This window comes from Salmo trutta, chromosome 15 (genome assembly GCF_901001165.1).
Source record: "Salmo trutta chromosome 15, fSalTru1.1, whole genome shotgun sequence".
Lineage (NCBI taxonomy): Eukaryota > Metazoa > Chordata > Actinopteri > Salmoniformes > Salmonidae > Salmo > Salmo trutta.
In genome coordinates, this window is record NC_042971.1 from 61,668,107 (window position 1) to 61,688,667 (window position 20,561).

Consider the following 20,561-nt stretch of genomic DNA (forward strand, 5'->3'; position numbering starts at 1 on the left):
AAAATTGCCAACCCTCTTTTGATTGGACCCTTTTGAGATAAAAGTGCGGGGAATGGTCAAAATTGCGAGCTGTCGCATAATATGCCTGGCTTGGTTGATTTTTTTTTGCGTTTGAGTTATGTGATCGTGGTTTCCTGGAGGGACTGAGTGTCACATTCCTCATGATTCCTCTTCATGACTATACAAAGCCCTTTCTCTGGTCTAAGCCAGGTTACTCAGATGGGTCTGTTTGGTTCTGTATATAGATAATACTGTGTTCTCTACTTCCCTGTCCCTCCAGAGCTCCAGCTGTCCTCCACCATCTCCCTCCAGGAGGCCTTTGACAAGCTGGTTCCTCTGTCGGCAGGCATCATAGACCAGCTGAGTGTGACGCCCGGGTCAGAGGAGCCCATCAAGGTGACGGCCAGCGTCTACATCCCCTCCCAGGGCAGGCTGGTGTGTGGCAGAGAGGACGGAATCATCATCCTGGTCCCTGCCACACAGACCGCCATCGTACAGCTTCTGCAGGGAGAACACATGCTGCGTGGAGGTGAGGGGGTTAGGGGAGAGGGGTGTGGGGGTGTACATGCTGCGTGGAGGTGAGGGGGTTAGGGGAGAGGGGTGTGGGGGTGTACATGCTGCGTGGAGGTGAGGGGGTTAGTGGAGAGGAGTGTGGGGGTGTACATGCTGCGTGGAGGTGAGGGGGTTAGGGGAGAGGAGTGTGGGGGTGTACATGCTGCGTGGAGGTGAGGGGGTTAGGGGAGAGGAGTGTGGGGGTGTACATGCTGCGTGGAGGTGAGGGGGTTAGGGGAGAGGGGTGTGGGGGTGTACATGCTGCGTGGAGGTGAGGGGGTTAGGGGAGAGGAGTGTGGGGGTGTACATGCTGCGTGGAGGTGAGGGGGTTAGGGGAGAGGAGTGTGGGGGTGTACATGCTGCGTGGAGGTGAGGGGGTTAGGGGAGAGGAGTGTGGGGGTGTACATGCTGCGTGGAGGTGAGGGGGTTAGGGGAGAGGAGTGTGGGGGTGTACATGCTGCGTGGAGGTGAGGGGGTTAGGGGAGAGGGGTGTGGGGGTGTACATGCTGCGTGGAGGTGAGGGGGTTAGGGGAGAGGGGTGTGGGGGTGTACATGCTGCGTGGAGGTGAGGGGGTTAGGGGAGAGGAGTGTGGGGGTGTACATGCTGCGTGGAGGTGAGGGGGTTAGGGGAGAGGAGTGTGGGGGTGTACATGCTGCGTGGAGGTGAGGGGGTTAGGGGAGAGGAGTGTGGGGGTGTACATGCTGCGTGGAGGTGAGGGGGTTAGGGGAGAGGAGTGTGGGGGTGTACATGCTGCGTGGAGGTGAGGGGGGTTAGGGGAGAGGAGTGTGGGGGTGTACATGCTGCGTGGAGGTGAGGGGTGTAGGGAGAGGAGTGTGGGGGTGTACATGCTGCGTTGGAGGTGAGGGGGTTAGGGGAGAGGAGTGTGGGGGTGTACATGCTGCGTGGAGGTGAGGGGGTTAGGGGAGAGGAGTGTGGGGGTGTACCATGCTGCGTGGAGGTGAGGGGGTTAGGGGAGAGGAGTGTGGGGGTGTACATGCTGCGTGGAGGTGAGGGGGTTAGGGGAGAGGAGTGTGGGGTGTACATGCTGCGTGGAGGTGAGGGGTTAGGGGAGAGGAGTGTGGGGGTGTACATGCTGCGTGGAGGTGAGGGGGTTAGGGGAGAGGAGTGTGGGGGTGTACATGCTGCGTGGAGGTGAGGGGGTTAGGGGAGAGGAGTGTGGGGGTGTACATGCTGCGTGGAGGTGAGGGGGTTAGGGGAGAGGAGTGTGGGGGTGTACATGCTGCGTGTGTCTGTGGTAGCTGGCTCTTACCAAACTACATTTAATTGAATGCACTGATTGTGTCTCTGGATAAGAGCATCTGCTAAATGACTAAAATGTCTCCTCTCTCTGCAGGCTCACCGCACCCTGAGGGTTAGGGACTGTGTTACTATCTCCTCTCTCTATAGGCTGGCCCCCTCACCGTACCCTGAGGGTTAGGGTTAGTGACTGTGTTACTATCTCCTCTCTCTATAGGCTGGTCCCCTCACCGCACCCTGAGGGTTAGTGACTGTGTTACTATCTCCTCTCTCTGCAGGCTCACCGCACCCTGAGGGTTAGGGACTGTGTTACTATCTCCTCTCTCTGCAGGCTCACCGCACCCTGAGGGTTAGGGACTGTGTTACTATCTCCTCTCTCTATAGGCTGGCCCCCTCACCGTACCCTGAGGGTTAGGGTTAGTGACTGTGTTACTATCTCCTCTCTCTATAGGCTGGCCCCCTCACCGCACCCTGAGGGTTAGTGACTGTGTTACTATCTCCTCTCTCTATAGGCTGGTCCCCTCACCGCACCCTGAGGGTTAGTGACTGTGTTACTATCTCCTCTCTCTATAGGCTGGCCCCCTCACCGCACCCTGAGGGTTAGCGACTGTGTTACTATCTCCTCTCTCTATAGGCTGGCCCCCTCACCGCACCCTGAGGGTTAGTGACTGTGTTACTATCTCCTCTCTCTATAGGCTGGCCCCCTCACCGCACCCTGAGGGTTAGGGACTGTGTTACTATCTCCTCTCTCTATAGGCTGGTCCCCTCACCGTACCCTGAGGGTTAGTGACTGTGTTACTATCTCCTCTCTCTATAGGCTGGCCCCCTCACAGCACCCTGAGGGTTAGTGACTGTGTTACTATCTCCTCTCTCTATAGGCTGGCCCCCTCACAGCACCCTGAGGGTTAGTGACTGTGTTACTATCTCCTCTCTCTATAGGCTGGTCCCCTCACCGTACCCTGAGGGTTAGTGTTAGTGACTGTGTTACTATCTCCTCTCTCTATAGGCTGGTCCCCCTCACCGCACCCTGAGGGTTAGTGACTGTGTTACTATCTCCTCTCTCTATAGGCTGGCCCCCTCACCGTACCCTGAGGGTTAGTGTTAGTGACTGTGTTACTATCTCCTCTCTCTATAGGCTGGCCCCCTCACCGTACCCTGAGGGTTAGTGACTGTGTTACTATCTCCTCTCTCTATAGGCTGGCCCCCTCACCGTACCCTGAGGGTTAGTGACTGTGTTACTATCTCCTCTCTCTATAGGCTGGCCCCCTCACCGTACCCTGAGGGTTAGTGACTGTGTTACTATCTCCTCTCTCTATAGGCTGGTCCCCTCACCGTACCCTGAGGGTTAGTGACTGTGTTACTATCTCCTCTCTCTATAGGCTGGTCCCCTCACCGCACCCTGAGGGTTAGTGACTGTGTTACTATCTCCTCTCTCTATAGGCTGGTCCCCTCACCGTACCCTGAGGGTTAGTGACTGTGTTACTATCTCCTCTCTCTATAGGCTGGTCCCCTCACCGCACCCTGAGGGTTAGTGACTGTGTTACTATCTCCTCTCTCTATAGGCTGGTCCCCTCACCGCACCCTGAGGGTTAGTGACTGTGTTACTATCTCCTCTCTCTATAGGCTGGTCCCCCTCACCGCACCCTGAGGGTTAGTGACTGTGTTACTATCTCCTCTCTCTATAGGCTGGTCCCCTCACCGTACCCTGAGGGTTAGTGACTGTGTTACTATCTCCTCTCTCTATAGGCTGGTCCCCTCACCGCACCCTGAGGGTTAGGGACTGTGTTACTATCTCCTCTCTCTATAGGTTGGTCCCCTCACCGTACCCTGCGGGGTCACCGTAACAAGGTGACGTGCCTGCTGTACCCCCACCAGGTGTCCCCTCGCTACGACCAGCGCTCCCTGGTCTCCGGCGGTGTGGACTTCAGCGTCATCGTCTGGGACGTCTTCACTGGAGAGATGAAACACATCTTCTGTGTCCACGGAGGAGAGATCACACAGATCCTGGTCCCCCCCTGAGAACTGCAGCGTGAGTAGAGCTTCACAGATATATATACACAATTGAATCGAAGTGAATTGAGTCCTTTTGAATCTTCTCCCCAGCCCTCATTCTTATATGAGTGCAATTGTGTAGATGGGACTATAGGAAAAACCCCAGGAAGAGTAGCTGCTGCCAAGGCAACAGATAATGGGGATCCATAATAAATACCAAAAATACACCTTTTATTTTATGACATTGATTCTAGTTCTGCCCTCTGATCTCACACAGTGTGATGCCTCCCTGCTACTTCCTGAGAAAAGAGAAGAGGCTTGTCGCACACAGCCTCATCTCTCCCTCCCTCGGCAGCCATGCCTCCTCTGCTCTCCTGGTGTGTGTGTGTGTGATTGACAGGTACCATACTGATGTCCATTACATGTGAGTGGTCCACCCTGTAAGTAAGAGTGTCTGTTCTGAGAGAGAATTACCTCCGGGGATCTTAATGACCTGTTTAGTTATGCGGGAGCTTTATAGCATGTCGATCCGCCTACTTAAGGAGCCAGGCCATTTAATTGATATGTGTGAGAGGGAGAGGGGAGCCGGAGATGGGTTAGCTCCAAGGCTGGCGGGCGGGGGATCCATAATATCGGTTGTACTGTAGTGAAGAGGGCACGGCAGCGCCTCTTTCCCCTCAGGAGGCTGAAAATATTTTGCGTGGTCCTTTTTGGATTCTCAATAAGTTCTACAGCTGCACCATCGAGAGCATCTTGACTAGCTGCGTCACCGCTTGGTATGACAAATGCACCACCCTTGACCGCAAAGCGATACACAGGGTGGTGCGGAAAGCCCAGTACATCACTGGGGTCGTGCTCCCTGCCACCCGGGACTTCTATATCGGGCGTTTTCAGAGGAAGGGTGGAAAAATTGCGAAATTATAAATATAAAATATATATATTTTTATATAGTCTTCATTATTACCCTATACGTCACATTGGATTGCACCTTTTTGTATCAGGAATAAAGAAACGGTCACAAGTTATACTTCCCATTGTGTTTGATTTATCATGGCTTTACCAACATTGTAACATCTGCAGTCTTTAAAAAAGAAATAATAATATAACTCTTGAATCTCAGGTCTAGAACCTATGCAAGTGCCTAGGACAATGTGGTAATGTACTGTTTTCACTCAATGTTTCTTTGTTTTGCTCGCTCGCCCCACTTTTCTGGAGGGAAAATCTGTTGAACAGTGAATACATTTTTTTTCTGGCCTTATTGTGTGTGTTATTTTACTCCAGTTGTATTCGGTGCATGTGAAATAACATTTGATTTACTCCCCCCTCCTCCTGATTGGATATTAAAGAAAGACTTCCTCTAGAGCTGAATTGAGAGCATTGTTAAACTCTCCCTGTATTTGACTCGTCCGTCTAGCCTAGACCCCTGGTGTGTACAGTAACACTGGCCTGAGTAAGCTTGTTTCTAACCCTAGTCCTGGTACAGTACAGTAACCCTGGCCTGTGGTGTGGAGTGGATCGTTAATTGCCCTGCAGCAGCAGCAGGTGTGATGACAGTGATGAAGAGTGATGATTCCTATACCTCTCTCATGGTCAAGGTTTCCTGTACCTCTCTCATGGTCAAGATTTCCTGTACCTCTCTCATGGTCAAGGTTTCCTGTACCTCTCTCATGGTCAAGGTTTCCTGTACCTCTCTCATGGTCAAGGTTTCCTGTACCTCCCTCATGGTCAAGGTTTCCTGTACCTCCCTCATGGTCAAGGTTTCCTGTACCTCTCTCATGGTCAAGGTTTCCTGTACCTCTCTCATGGTCAAGGTTTCCTGTACCTCCCTCATGGTCAAGGTTTCCTGTACCTCCCTCATGGTCAAGGTTTCCTGTACCTCTCTCATGGTCAAGGTTTCCTGTACTCTGCTTTCAGTTCCACCACACATCCTCCTGTACCACCTCCCTCCCTCCCGGTCTCCCTCCCTCCATCTCTCCCTCCCTCCATCTCTCCCTCCCTCCCTCTCTCCCTCCATCTCTCCCTCCCTCTCTCCCTCCCTTCCTCCCGGTCTCCCTCTCTTCCCTTCTGTCTACCTGACAGACAAATGGGATTATTGTATTTATTTTTGGGGCAATATTTTCTGTCCTTGTACCATGCCTCTTGTACCAGAGTGTGTGTTACTGTTTGTGTGTGTGTACTTTAATAAGTCCCAGACAGATTGTGTAGTGTTTTTGACATGCTGTGCTGAGTCTCTGTCGGTAGAAAGCGCTCAAGGATGTTGCTCCTAAAGCTGGCAGCAGATCCATCTCTCTTCCTGTCTGAGTTATGTCTATGACAGCAGCGGCGGCTGGTGATTTACTCTCAGAAGGGCCTGGGCAGCCTCCTCATCAGACCAACATTATTAAAGAACGAATGCCCCTCCAAAAACAACTTCTCGTTTTGGCATCGATACGAGTCAGAAACATTTTTTTTTTTATTGTCAAAATTTACTACAAAGTGTAAATAGATCTAAAACGTAGATTTACAAGATGATAGGGGGGAAAATTATGTCACGGAATGAAGGTCACCGTAAGTTTTCCTTGGGTTGGGTTTATTTCAAACCTGCCCACAGCTGGCAGTACCCAAGTAATCATCCCTCCTACCCACAGCTGGCAGTACCCAAGTAATCGTCCCTCCTACCCACAGCTGGCAGTACCCAAGTAATCATCCCTCTTACCCACAGCTGGCAGTAACCAAGTAATCATCCCTCCTACCCACAGCTGGCAGTACCCAAGTAATCATCCCTCCTACCCACAGCTGGCAGTACCCAAGTAATCGTCACTCCTACCCAGAGCTGGCAGTACCCAAGTAATCGTCACTCCTACCCACAGCTGGCAGTACCCAAGTAATCATCACTCCTTCCCACAGCTGGCAGTACCCAAGTAATCATCACTCCTTCCCACAGCTGGCAGTACCCAAGTAATCGTCACTCCTTCCCACAGCTGGCAGTACCCAAGTAATCGTCACTCCTACCCACAGCTGGCAGTACCCAAGTAATCATCAAACCTGCCCACAGCTGGCAGTGCCCAAGTAATCATCAAACCTGCCCAATCATCAAACCTGATCAATTTGGTTTAACATTCCAGCATGGCCCTTGTAATGCCAGGTTAGTGGGTTCAATTCCCGGGACCACCCATAAAGCCCTTATGAGGCTAGTTAGGGACCATCAGTAAATTACACAATGTAGATGCGACTATTTTTAAATGTCAACAGCTCCAAATTTCATTGACTTAAAAAAAAGAATTTGTAGAAATTCCTATACAAATATTGAACACATCTAATGAGACAACTAAAAGATGTGCAACTTCAACATTTTGTTCCATTTACATTTGTGTAATTTGACAATCCCTAAATATCCTCAGAGAATCCAATGTCAAACTAACTTTGCCACAGTTGTACACCAGCCAGCTGATGCTAATTGGCGAAAGAAGTTGGCTGGCACTAGCTTAACCTAGGCGACTTCAATACGGAAAATTATGCCACATCAGGAAGTTCAGCCACCCCTTTAGCATCTGGCTCGAAAAACAAACAAACAAAAAAACTTGTCAAGTTTTTCTCCCTGGTAACAATCCCAGAACATGGGGTTAATTTCATTGTTGTGACCAAGGAGATATTTGTATTCCATTCTATTGTCATCAACAGCATTGAGGGGTCTGTCAGTGTTTGACCTACCATTCACACATACACATAAGATACGCACTCTACACACACGTACACACGGATGTTGTATTGTAGATATGTGGTAGTAAAGTGTCATGTAAAGTCATGTAATATTTTAAATTGTACAGTGCGTTTGGGAAAGTATTCAGACCCCTTGACTTTTTCCGCATTTTGTTACGTTACAGCCTTATTCTAAACTTGATTAAATGATCATTTTTCCTCATCAATCTACACACAATACCCCGTCATTTGCAAATGTATTAAAAATAAAAAGTATTCAGAACCTTTGTATTCAGAACCTTTGTATTCAGAACATTTGCGATGAGACTCGAAAGTTGAGATCAGGCGCAACCAACATCCTTGAGATGTTCCTACAACGTGATTGGACAGGCACACACCTGTCTATATAAGGTCCCACAGTTGACAGTGCATGTCAGAGCAAAAACCAAGCCATGAGGTTGCAGGAATTGTCCGATTGTGTCAAGTCACAGATCTGGGGAAAGGTAGCAAAACAATTCTGCAGCACTGAAGGTCCTCAAGAACATAGTGACCTCCATCATTCTTAAGTGGAAGAAGTTTGGAACCACCAAGACTCTACCTAGAGCTGGTCGCCCGGCCAAACTGAGCAATCGGGGGAGAAGGGCCTTGGTCAGGGAGGTGATCAAGAACCCGATGGTCACTCTGACAGAGCTCCAGAGTTCCTCTGTGGAGATGGGAGAACCTTCCAGAAGGACAAACATCTCTGCAGCACTCCACCAATCAGGCCTTTATGGTAGAGTGGTCAGACGGAAGCCACTCCTCAGTAAAAGGCACATGACAGCCCACTTGGAGTTTGCCAAAAGGCACCTAAAGGACTCTCAGACCATGAGAAACAAGATTATCTGGTCTGATGAAACCAAGATTGAAATCTTTGGCCTGAATAGCAAGCGTCACGTCTGGAGGAAACCTTGCACAATCCCTTCAGTGAAGCATGGCAGCATCATTATGTGGGGATGTTTTTCAGCGGCAGGGACTGAGAGACTAGTCAGGATCAAGGGAAAGATGAATGGAGAAAAGTACAGAGCAATCCTTGATGAAAACCTGCTCCAGACCGCTGGGGCGAAGGTTCACCTTCCAACAGGACGACGACCTTAAGCACACAGCCAAGACAACGCAGGAGTGGCTTCGGGACAAGTTGAGTGGCCCAGCGTGACCTTGGACTTGAACCCGTTCGAACATCTCTGGAGACACCTGAAGATAGCTGCTCAGTGACGCTCCCCATCCAACCTGACAGAGCTTGAGAGGATCTGCAGAGAAAAATGGGAAAAACTACCCAAATACAGGTGTGCCAAGCTGGTAGCGTCATACACAAGAAGACTCAAGGCTGTAATCGCTGCCAAAGGTACTTGAACACTTTTGGCAGCGATTACAGCGATGTACACAGCCAATCTGTAAATAGCCCACCCAACTACCTACCTCATCCCTATATTTGTTTTTGTTTTTCTGCTCTTTTGCACACCAGTATTTCTACTTGCACATCTTCATCTGCACATCTATCACTCCAGTGTTAATTGATAAATTGTAATTGCTTTGCCATTATGGCCTATTTTTTGCCTTACCTCCTTACTTCATTTGTTATTGACTGTACGTTTGTTTATTCCATGTGTAACTCTGTGTTGTTGTTTTTGTCGCACTGCTTTGCTTTATATTGGTTCTGGTCATCAATTTTTAACTACTCATTCTGCTCAAGTTCCCGGTAAGGCTGATCAAAAAAAAACACCATCTCAAGAGAAGGGACTATAGGAAACCTACAAAATAATAGCAAGAACTCCCTCTGCAGTTTAGAAAATGCTGTCATAATGCTGTGCTGATAAACATTTACAATACATGCAGTTGTAAATGTTCTCAACTGGCCTACCTGGTGAAATAAAGGTGAAATAAAAATGAAAAAGGTACTAAGTAAAGGGTCTGAATACTTTTGTAAATGTGATATTTAAGTTGGTTTTTTTTGCTAAAATTTCAAAAACCTGCTTTTGCTTTATCATTATGGGGTATTGTGTGTAGATTAATGAAGAAAAAAACGATTTAATCAATTTGAGAATAAAGTTGTAACGTAACAAAAATTTTAAAAAGTCAAGGGGTCTGAATACTTTACGAATGCACTATATATAACTGCCTTAATGTTGCTGGACCCCAGGAAGAGTAGCCGCTGCCTTGGCAGGAACTAATGGGGATCCATAATAAACCCCAGGAAGAGTAGCCGCTGCCTTGGCAGGATCTAATGGGGATCCATAATAAACCCCAGGAAGAGTAGCCGCTGCCTTGGCAGGAACTAACGGGGATCCATAATAAACCCCAGGAAGAGTAGCCGCTGCCTTGGCAGGAACTAATGGGGATCCATAATAAACCCCAGGAAGAGTAGCTGCTACATTGGCAGGAACTAATGGGAATCCATAATAAACCCCAATAAGAGTAGCTGCTGCCTTGGCAGGAACTAATGGGGATCCATAATAAACCCCAGGAAGAGTAGCTGCTGCCTTGGCAGGAACTAATGGGGATCCATAATAAACCCCAGGAAGAGTAGCCGCTGCCTTGGCAGGAACTAATGGGGATCCATAATAAACCCCAGGAAGAGTAGCTGCTGCCTTGGCAGGAACTAATGGGGATCCATAATAAACCCCAATAAGAGTACCTGCTGCCTTGGCAGGAACTAATGGGGATCCATAATAAACCCCAGGAAGAGTAGCTGCTACATTGGCAGGAACTAATGGGAATCCATAATAAACCCCAATAAGAGTAGCTGCTGCATTGGCAGGAACTAATAGGGATCTATAATAAACCCCAGGAAGAGTAGCTGCTGCCTTGGCAGGAACTAACGGGGATCCATAATAAACCCCAGGAAGAGTAGCTGCTGCCTTGGCAGAAACTAACGGGGATCCATAATAAACCCCATGAAGAGTAGCCGCTGCCTTGGCAGAAACTAACGGGGATCCATAATAAACCCCAGGAAGAGTAGCTTCTGCCTTGGCAGAAACTAACGGGGATCCATAATAAACCCCAGGAAGAGTAGCCGCTGCCTTGGCAGGAACTAATGGGGATCCATAATAAACCCCAGGAAGAGTAGCTGCTGCCTTGGCAGAAACTAACGGGGATCCATAATAAACCCCATGAAGAGTAGCCGCTGCCTTGGCAGGAACTAACGGGGATCCATAATAAACCCCAGGAAGAGTAGCCGCTGCCTTGGCAGGAACTAACGGGGATCCATAATAAACCCCAGGAAGAGTAGCTGCTGCCTTGGCAGGAACTAACGGGGATCCATAATAAACCCCAGGAAGAGTAGCTGTTGCCTTGGCAGGAACTAATGGGGATCCATAATAAACCCCATGAAGAGTAGCCGCTGCCTTGGCAGAAACTAACGGGGATCCATAATAAACCCCAGGAAGAGTAGCTTCTGCCTTGGCAGAAACTAACGGGGATCCATAATAAACCCCAGGAAGAGTAGCCGCTGCCTTGGCAGGAACTAATGGGGATCCATAATAAACCCCAGGAAGAGTAGCCGCTGCCTTGGCAGGAACTGATGGGGATCCATAATAAACCCCAGGAAGAGTAGCCGCTGCCTAATGACATGTTGTCTTGCCTGGATACCACAGTCTGTCCTAATGACATGTTGTGTTGCCTGAATACCACAGTCTGTCCTAATGACATTAATCTCCCCTGTTAAAGCCTGTGACCTCGGTCGGTCGGTCGGTCTGTCGGTCTGTCTGTCTGTGTGTCTCCGCCCCTCTCTCTCTTGCCCCCCCCTCTCTCTCTTGCCCCCCTCTCTCTCTCTCTCTCTCTCTCTTGCCCCCCTCTCTCTCTCTCTCTCTCTCTTGCCCCCCTCTCTCTCTCTCTCTCTTGCCCCCTCTCTCTCTCTCTCTCTTGCCCCCCTCTCTCTCTCTCTCTCTCTTGCCCCCCTCTCTCTCTCTCTCTCTCTTGCCCCCCTCTCTCTCTCTCTCTTGCCCCCCTCTCTCTCTCTCTCTCTCTTGCCCCCCTCTCTCTCTCTCTCTCTCTCTCTCTCTCTGTCTTGCCCCCTATAACCCCTCTCTCTCTCTCTGCTCTGCCCCTGACAGAATCGTGTTCAGCACTGTGTGTGCTCTGTGGCCAGTGACCACTCCGTGGGTCTGCTCAGCCTGCGGGAGAGGAAGTGCATCATGCTGGCGTCTCGACACCTCTTCCCCATCCAGGTCATCAAGTGGCGCCCCTGTGGTGACTACCTGGTGGTGGGCTGCTCTGATGGCTCAGTGTATGTATGGCAGATGGACACAGGTGAGACAGAGGCACACACACACACACACACACAGAGACGGTGCGCACACACACCTAGACACGCACACACACACAGCTAGACACACACACACACACAGAGACACGGTGTGCGCAAACACACCTAGACACGCGCACACACACATGCGCGCGCGCGCGCACACACACACACAGAGAGACGGTGCGCGCACACACACACCTAGACACCCACACACACACAGCTAGACATGCACACACACACAGAGACGCGCACACACACACACACACACCCTAACTACCTTTGACCAGGGCCCTATGGGGATAGGGTGTGTTTTGGGATGCCGTGTGGTGATTTATAGAAGTGTCCATTAGGATCTTTGAGGAGGAAGCTAGTAAGCTATTAGATTGATTCTCTTCTGCCTCTCCTCCCGACGACGACAGAGCTTGGCTAAAAAACTGCCAGGGTGGCGCTATCCTTGTGTTCTTCCTCTCACTTTACCACGCCTCACACTCCCTACTCAGATGAATAATAGATAGCCTGATGCGTTTGTTTGTCCGTGCCGTCTGTATACGAGGCAGCACGTTTAGCAGTGTAAAGCAACGCAGCACTCTGAAAAACATTAGACTGATTTTAATCGCCCACACAGCAGTGGAAATAGAGATGATTTATGAGTAGGAGTGGAGTGGAACTAGCTGGTGGAGGGGTGGATGTAGCTGATGGAGGGGTGGATGTAGCTGGTGGAGGGGTGAATGTAGCTGATGGAGGGGTGGATGTAGCTGATGGAGGGGTGGATGTAGCTGATGGAGGGGGGGAAGTAGCTGATGGAGGGGGGGAAGTAGTTGATGGAGGGGGGAAGTAGTTGATGGAGGGGTGGATGTAGCTGATGGAGGGGTGGATGTAGCTGATGGAGGGGTGGATGTAGCTGGTGGAGGGGGGGATGTAGCTGATGGAGGGGTGGATGTAGCTGATGGAGGGGGGAAGTAGCTGATGGAGGGGGGTAGTAGTTGATGGAGGGGGGAAGTAGTTGATGGAGGGGTGGATGTAGCTGATGGAGGGGTGGATGTAGCTGATGGAGGGGTGGATGTAGCTGGTGGAGGGGTGAATGTAGCTGATGGAGGGGGGAAGTAGCTGATGGAGGGGGGGAAGTAGTTGATGGAGGGGGGAAGTAGTTGATGGAGGGGTGGATGTAGCTGATGGAGGGGTGGATGTAGCTGATGGAGGGGTGGATGTAGCTGATGGAGGGGTGGATGTAGCTGATGGAGGGGGGAAGTAGCTGATGGAGGGGGGGAAGTAGTTGATGGAGGGGGGAAGTAGTTGATGGAGGGGTGGATGTAGCTGATGGAGGGGTGGATGTAGCTGATGGAGGGGTGGATGTAGCTGGTGGAGGGGTGAATGTAGCTGGTGGAGGGGTGGATGTAGCTGATGGAGGGGTGGATGTAGCTGATGGAGGGGTGAATGTAGCTGATGGAGGGGTGGATGTAGCTGATGGAGGGGGGATGTAGCTGGTGGAGGGGTGAATGTAGCTGGTGGAGGGGTGGATGTAGCTGATGGAGGGGTGGATGTAGCTGATGGAGGGGTGGATGTAGCTGATGGAGGGGGGAAGTAGTTGATGGAGGGGTGGATGTAGCTGATGGAGGGGTGGATGTAGCTGATGGAGGGGTGGATGTAGCTGATGGAGGGGTGGATGTAGCTGATGGAGGGGTGGATGTAGCTGATGGAGGGGTGGAAGTAGCTGATGGAGGGGAGATGTAGCTGATGGAGGGGTGGATGTAGCTGATGGAGGGGGGAAATAGCTGATGGAGGGGTGGATGTAGCTGATGGAGGGGTGGATGTAGCTGATGGAGGGGTGGATGTAGCTGATGGAGGGGTGGAAGTAGCTGATGGAGGGGGGATGTAGCTGATGGAGGGGTGGATGTAGCTGATGGAGGGGGGAAGTAGCTGATGGAAGGGGTGGATGTAGCTGATGGAGGGGTGGATGTAGCTGATGGAGGGGGGATGTAGCTGATGGAGGGGTGGATGTAGTTGATGGAGGGGGGGCAGTAGCTGGTGGAGGGGGGGATGTAGCTGATGGAGGGGTGGATGTAGCTGATGGAGGGGTGGATGTAGCTGGTGGAGGGGTGGATGTAGTTGATGGAGGGGGGGCAGTAGCTGGTGGAGGGGGGGATGTAGCTGATGGAGGGGGGGAAGTAGCTGATGGAGGGGGGATGTAGCTGATGGAGGGGTGGATGTAGCTGATGGAGGGGGGGAAGTAGCTGATGGAGGGGTGGATGTAGCTGATGGAGGGGGGAAGTAGCTGATGGAGGGGGGGATGTAGCTGATGGAGGGGGGGGAAGTAGCTGATGGAGGGGGGGAAGTAGCTGATGGAGGGGGGATGTAGCTGATGGAGGGGTGGATGTAGCTGATGGAGGGGTGGATGTAGCTGATGGAGGGGGGAAGTAGCTGATGGAGGGGTGGATGTAGCTGATGGAGGGGGTGGATGTAGCTGATGGAGGGGTGGATGTAGCTGATGGAGGGGTGGATGTAGCTGATGGAGGGGTGGATGTAGCTGATGGAGGGGTGGAATGTAGCTGATGGAGGGGTGGATGTAGCTGATGGAGGGTGGATGTAGCTGATGGAGGGGGGATGTAGCTGATGGAGGGATGGATGTAGCTGATGGAGGGGTGGAAGTAACTGATGGAGGGGTGGATGTAGTTGATGGAGGGGTGGATGTAGCTGATGGAGGGGGGATGTAGTTGATGGAGGGGTGGATGTAGTTGATGGAGGGGTGGAAGTAGCTGGTGGAGGGGGGGGAAGTAGCTGATGGAGGGGGGGATGTAGTTGATGGAGGGGTGGATGTAGCTGATGGAGGGGTGGATGTAGCTGATGGAGGGGTGGATGTAACTGATGGAGGGGGGGAAGTAGCTGGTGGAGGGGGGGAAGTAGCTGGTGGAGGGGGGGAACCCGCTGGTGGAAGGGGGGAACTAGCTGGTGGAGGGGGAAGTAGCTGGTGGAGGGGGGGAACTAGCTGGTGGAGGGGGAAGTAGCTGGTGGAGGGGGGGAACTAGCTGGTGGAGGGGGAACTAGCTGGTGGAGGGGGGGAACTAGCTGGTTGAGGGGGGGGATGTAGTTGATGGAGGAGAGGAAGTCGCTGATGGAGAGGTGGATGTAGTTGATGGAGGGGTGGATGTAGCTGATGGAGGGGTGGATGTAGCTGATGGAGGGGTGGAAGTAGCTGATGGAGGGGTGGAAGTAGCTGATGGAGGGGTGGATGTAGCTGATGGAGGGGTGGATGTAGCTGATGGAGGGGGGATGTAGCTGATGGAGGGGTGGATGTTGCTGACGGAGGGGTGGATGTAGCTGACGGACGGGTGGAAGTAGCTGATGGAGGGGTGGATGTAGCTGATGGAGTGGGGAAGTAGCTGATGGAGGGGTGGAAGTAGCTGATGGAGGGGGGATGTAGTTGATGGAGGGGTGGATGTAGTTGATGGAGGGGTGGATGTAGCTGATGGAGGGGTGGATGTAGCTGATGGAGGGGTGGATGTAGCTGATGGAGGGGTGGATGTAGTTGATGGAGGGGTGGATGTAGCTGATGGAGGGGTGGATGTAGCTGATGGAGGGGTGGATGTAGCTGATGGAGGGGTGGATGTAGCTGATGGAGGGGTGGATGTAGCTGATGGAGGGGTGGATGTAGTTGATGGAGGGGGGGAAGTATCTGATGGAGGGGGGGGAAGTAGCTGATGGAGGGGTGGATGTAGCTGATAGAGGGGGGTGTAGCTGATGGGGAAGTAGCTGGTGGGGGGAGTAGCTGATGGAGTTGGGGAAGTAGTTGATGCAGGGGGGAAGTAGCTAATGGAGGAGAGGAAGTAGCCGATGGGGGTGGGGAAGGAGCTGATGGAGGAGGGGAAGTAGCTGATGGGGGTGGGGAAGTAGCTAATGGAGGGGGAAGTAGCTGATGGAGGGGGGAAGTAGCTGGTGGAGGGGGGGGAAGTAGCTAATGGAGGAGGGGAAGGAGCTGATGGAGGAGGGGAAGTAGCTGGTGGAGGGGGTGAAGTAGCTGGTGGAGGGGGGGAAGTAGCTGGTGGAGGGGGGAAGTAGTTGATGGAGGGGGGAAGTAGTTGATGGAGGGGGGGAGTAGTTGATGGAGGGGGGAAGTAGCTGATGGAGGGGGGGAAGTAGCTGGTGGAGGGGGGAAGTAGCTGGTGGAGGGGGTGAAGTAGCTGATGGAGGGGGGGAAGTAGCTGGTGGAGGGGGGGAAGTAGCTGGTGGAGGGGGTGAAGTAGCTGGTGGAGGGGGGAAGTAGCTGGTGGAGGGGGGAAGTAGCTGGTGGAGGGGGGAAGTAGCTGATGGAGGGGGGGAAGTAGCTGGTCGAGGGGGGAAGTAGCTGGTGGAGGGGGGAAGTAGCTAATGGAGATTGGAAGTAGCTGATGGAGGGGGGAAGTAGCTGGTGGAGGGGGTGAAGTAGCTGGTGGAGGGGGGAAGTAGCTGGTGGAGGGGGTGAAGTAGCTGGTGGAGGGGGGAAGTAGCTGGTGGAGGGGGGAAGTAGCTGGTGGGAGGGGGGAAGTAGAAATAGCTGAGAAGGAGGGAGGAGGATGGGGGGTGAGCACTTACAAAACATCTCCCTAAATGTGGAGTCTCTCTCTGCCTGTGAGTCCATTAGCTAAGCACAGTGTGTTTGTCTGCTCTTAAAGCTGGTTATGTCTTGTTGTGCTGAGTAGGACTGAAGGACGCACAGTAGCAAGCCTCCCCTACTCACTGGTCTGGGGAGAGGAAGAAACGTGGCTGGCTGTAAGTTGCTGTGTGTGTGTGTGAGAGAGAGACATGCGGGGTTAGCCTAAGTAATGGTCTGAGGTTTGTCTGGAAAGCCTTGAGAGGAGCTGAAGGAGTGAAGGAAACAGACAGGAAAGCTCTCCATTTAGACACAATATATTACTGACGGACAGCTAGATTTCCTCTCCTCTGTTCAGTGTCTTTCCCATAGAGATAAATAATGTATCTTCTTTGTCGTCGTCCCCCCCCACATCAGCTGTAATAGGCAGAGTAAAACTCCCTCTCTTAGGGAGAAGATGAAGCATCATCAAAGCTGCTTACAACGGCTACAAAATGATATAAAACATCTCTGGCACCATTATCACAACAGATACACTCATGCTGGTTTCAAATTCAAAATGCTAGAGACGAATAAACTGACCGTTAGAGATGTAGAGAGACGGGCCGGGTAGAGAGACGGGCCGGGTAGAGAGACGGGCCGGGTAGAGAGACGGGCCGGTAGAGAGACGGGCCGGTAGAGAGACGGGCCGGGTAGAGAGACGGGCCGGGTAGAGAGACGGGCCGGTAGAGAGACAGGTCTATATAGGGGACCTACATCATATTAATAATACAGGTCTATATAGGGGACCTACATCATATTAATAATACAGGTCTATATAGGGGACCTACATCATATTAATAATACAGGTCTATATAGGGGACCTACATCATATTAATAATACAGGTCTATATAGGGGACCTACATCATATTAATAATACAGGTCTATATAGGGGACCTACATCATATTAATAATACAGGTCTATATAGGGGACCTACATCATATTAATAATACAGGTCTATATAGGGGACCTTCATCATATTAATAATACAGGTCTATATAGGGGACCTACATCATATTAATAATACAGGTCTATATAGGGGACCTACATCATATTAATAATACAGGTCTATATAGGGGACCTACATCATATTAATAATACAGGTCTATATAGGGGACCTACATCATATTAATAATACAGGTCTATATAGGGGACCTACATCATATTAATAATACAGGTCTATATAGGGGACCTACATCATATTAATAATACAGGTCTATATAGGGGACCTACATCATATTAATAATACAGGTCTATATAGGGGACCTACATCATATTAATAATACAGGTCTATATAGGGGACCTACATCATATTAATAATACAGGTCTATATAGGGGACCTACATCATATATAATACAGGTCTATATAGGGGACCTTCATCATATTAATAATACAGGTCTATATAAGGGACCTACATCATACTCTGGGTGGAGTGTTGCTCTGGGTGGTGTATTGTTCTGGGTGGTGTGTTGCTCTGGGGGTGGTGTGTTGCTCTGGGTGGTGTGTTGCTCTGGGTGGCGTGTTGCTCTGGGTGGAGTGTTGCTCTGGGTGGTGTGTTGCTCTGGGTGGTGTGTTGCTCTGGGTGGTGTGTTGTTCTGGGTGGTGTGTTGTTCTGGGTGGTGTGGTGTTCTGGGTGGTGTGTTGCTCTGGGTGGTGTGTTGCTCTGGGGGTGGTGTGTTGCTCTGGGTGGTGTGTTGTTCTGGGTGGTGTGTTGTTCTGGGTGGTGTGTTGTTCTGGGTGGTGTGTTGCTCTGGGTGGTGTGTTGTTCTGGGTGGTGTGTTGTTCTGGGTGGTGTGTTGTTCTGGGTGGTGTATTGTTCTGGGTGGTGTGGTGCTCTGGGTGGTGTGTTGCTCTGGGTGGTGTGTTGCTCTGGGTGGTGTGTTGTTCTGGGTGGTGTGTTGTTCTGGGTGGTGTGTTGTTCTGGGTGGTGTGTTGTTCTGGGTGGTGTGTTGTTCTGGGTGGTGTGTTGTTCTGGGTGGTGTGTTGTTCTGGGTGGTGTGTTGTTCTGGGTGGTGTGTTGTGTTCTGGGTGGAGTGTTGTTCTGGGTGGTGTGTTGCTCTGGGTGGAGTGTTGCTCTGGGTGGTGTGTTGTTCTGGGTGGTGTGTTGTTCTGGGTGGTGTGTTGTTCTGGGTGGTGTGTTGTTCTGGGTGGAGTGTTGTTCTGGGTGGAGTGTTGCTCTGGGTGGTGTGTTGTGTTCTGGGTGGCGTGTTGTTCTGGGTGGCGTGTTGTTCTGGGTGGCGTGTTGTTCTGGGTGGGTACCGGAGTGGGCTGATATCTTTGGTAGTGGAGAAACAGAGGTGAGTTATAACGGCTACAGTTTTAATCAGCTTGACATTTTCAGGGTGGAATATGGACTTAGCATTTTTAAAGCTATGTTTTACTTAGAACCATGCCACTATGGTTTTAATAATGAGCTTTGCCATAAGATGCTTTTGGGAAACTGGGCCCAGGTCATTAAGCAAATCGCAACAGATTCCAGTAGCCATCATCTCTGCCTGTTGAGCCCACGCACAATTATTTTCCTCTCTCCCGCCATCAGGTTCGTTGGACCGTTGTGTGATGGGCATCACGCCTGTAGAGATCCTGAATGCGTGTGAAGAGGTGGTGCCGGCCGCTGTGGACTCTCTGAACCGCCCTGCGGTCAACCTGAAACAGGCCATGACACGACGCAGCCTGGCTACGCTCAAGAACATGGCCACGCTCAAACTACAGACCCTGGCTACCAACCTACTGGCTGCAGACACGGTACAGCACAACCCTAACTCTGACCCCTAACCATGACCCCTAACCCTAGCTACCAACCTACTGGCTGCAGACACCGCAGACAAGGTACAGCACAACTGCTAACCCTGATCCCCTGACCCGTGACCCCTAGCCCTGGCTAACTAGCGGTTTAGAGTGTTGGGCCAGTAACCAAAAGGTTGCTGGTTCGAATCACCGAGCCGGCAAGGTGTAATAATTGTCCGTTCTGCCCTTGAGCAAGGCAGTTAACCCCCAACAACAACTGCTACCTGGGTGCCGATGACGTGGACGTCAATTAAAGCAGCCCTCTGCACCTCTCTGATTCAGAGGGCTTGGGTTAAATGACTCCTCCACCTCCCTGATTGAGGAGTTGGGTTAAATGACTCCTGCACCTCTCTGATTCAGAGGGGTGGGGTTAAATGACTCCTGCACCTCTCTGATTCAGAGGAGTGGGGTTAAATGACTCCTGCACCTCTCTGATTCAGAGGACATTCAGCCGACAGAAACTTTCAACCGGTTCTCCCCGTTAAGCGAGTCGGAGTCGGAGGCCGAGACTTCTCTGGTCTCTGCTCCTCCCGTTGTGGGGTCTGAGACGCCGACGGCTCCCACCATTAGCTCTGACAAATTGAAAACCCTAGTCATTGGCGACTCCATTACCCGCAGTATTAGACTTAAAACTAATCATCCAGCGATCATACACTGTTTACCAGGGGGCAGGGCTACCGACGTTAAGGCTAATCTAAAGACGGTGCTGGCTAAAGCTAAAACTGGCGAGTGTAGAGAGTATAGAGATATTGTTATCCACGTCGGCACCAACGATGTTAGGATGAAACAGTCAGAGGTCACCAAGCGCAATATAGCTTCAGCGTGTAAATCAGCTAGAAAGATGTGTCGGCATCGAGTAATTGTCTCTGGCCCCCTCCCAGTTAGGGGGAGTGATGAGCTCTACAGCAGAGTCTCACAACTCAATCACTGGATGAAAACTGTTTTCTGCCCCTCCCAAAAGATAGAATTTGTAGATAACTGGCCCTCTTTCTGGGATTCACCCACAAACAGGACCAAGCCTGGCCTGCTGAGGAGTGACGGACTCCATCCTAGCTGGAGGGGTGCTCTCATCTTATCTACGAACATAGACAAGGCTCTAACTCCTCTAGCTCCACAATGAAATAGGGTGCAGGCCAGGCAACAGGCTGTTAGCCAGCCTGCCAGCTTAGTGGAGTCTGCCACTAGCACAGTTAGCGTAGTCAGCTCAGCCTTCCCCATTGAGACCGTGTCTGTGCCTCGATCTTGGTTGGGCAAAATTAAAAATGGCGGTGTTCGCTTCAGTAATCTTACTAGTATAAAGACCTCCTCCATTCCTGCCATTATTGAAAGAGATTGTGATACTTCACATCTCAAAATTGGGTTACTTAATGTTAGATCCCTCACTTCCAAGGCAGTTATAGTCAATG

General features: G+C 51.2%; 1 pseudogene; it reads left to right on the forward strand.

The window, feature by feature from the left end:
• Nucleotides 1-20,561, forward strand: part of LOC115148357 (WD repeat-containing protein 7-like) — a 123,305-nt pseudogene that overhangs the window by 15,274 nt on the left and 87,470 nt on the right.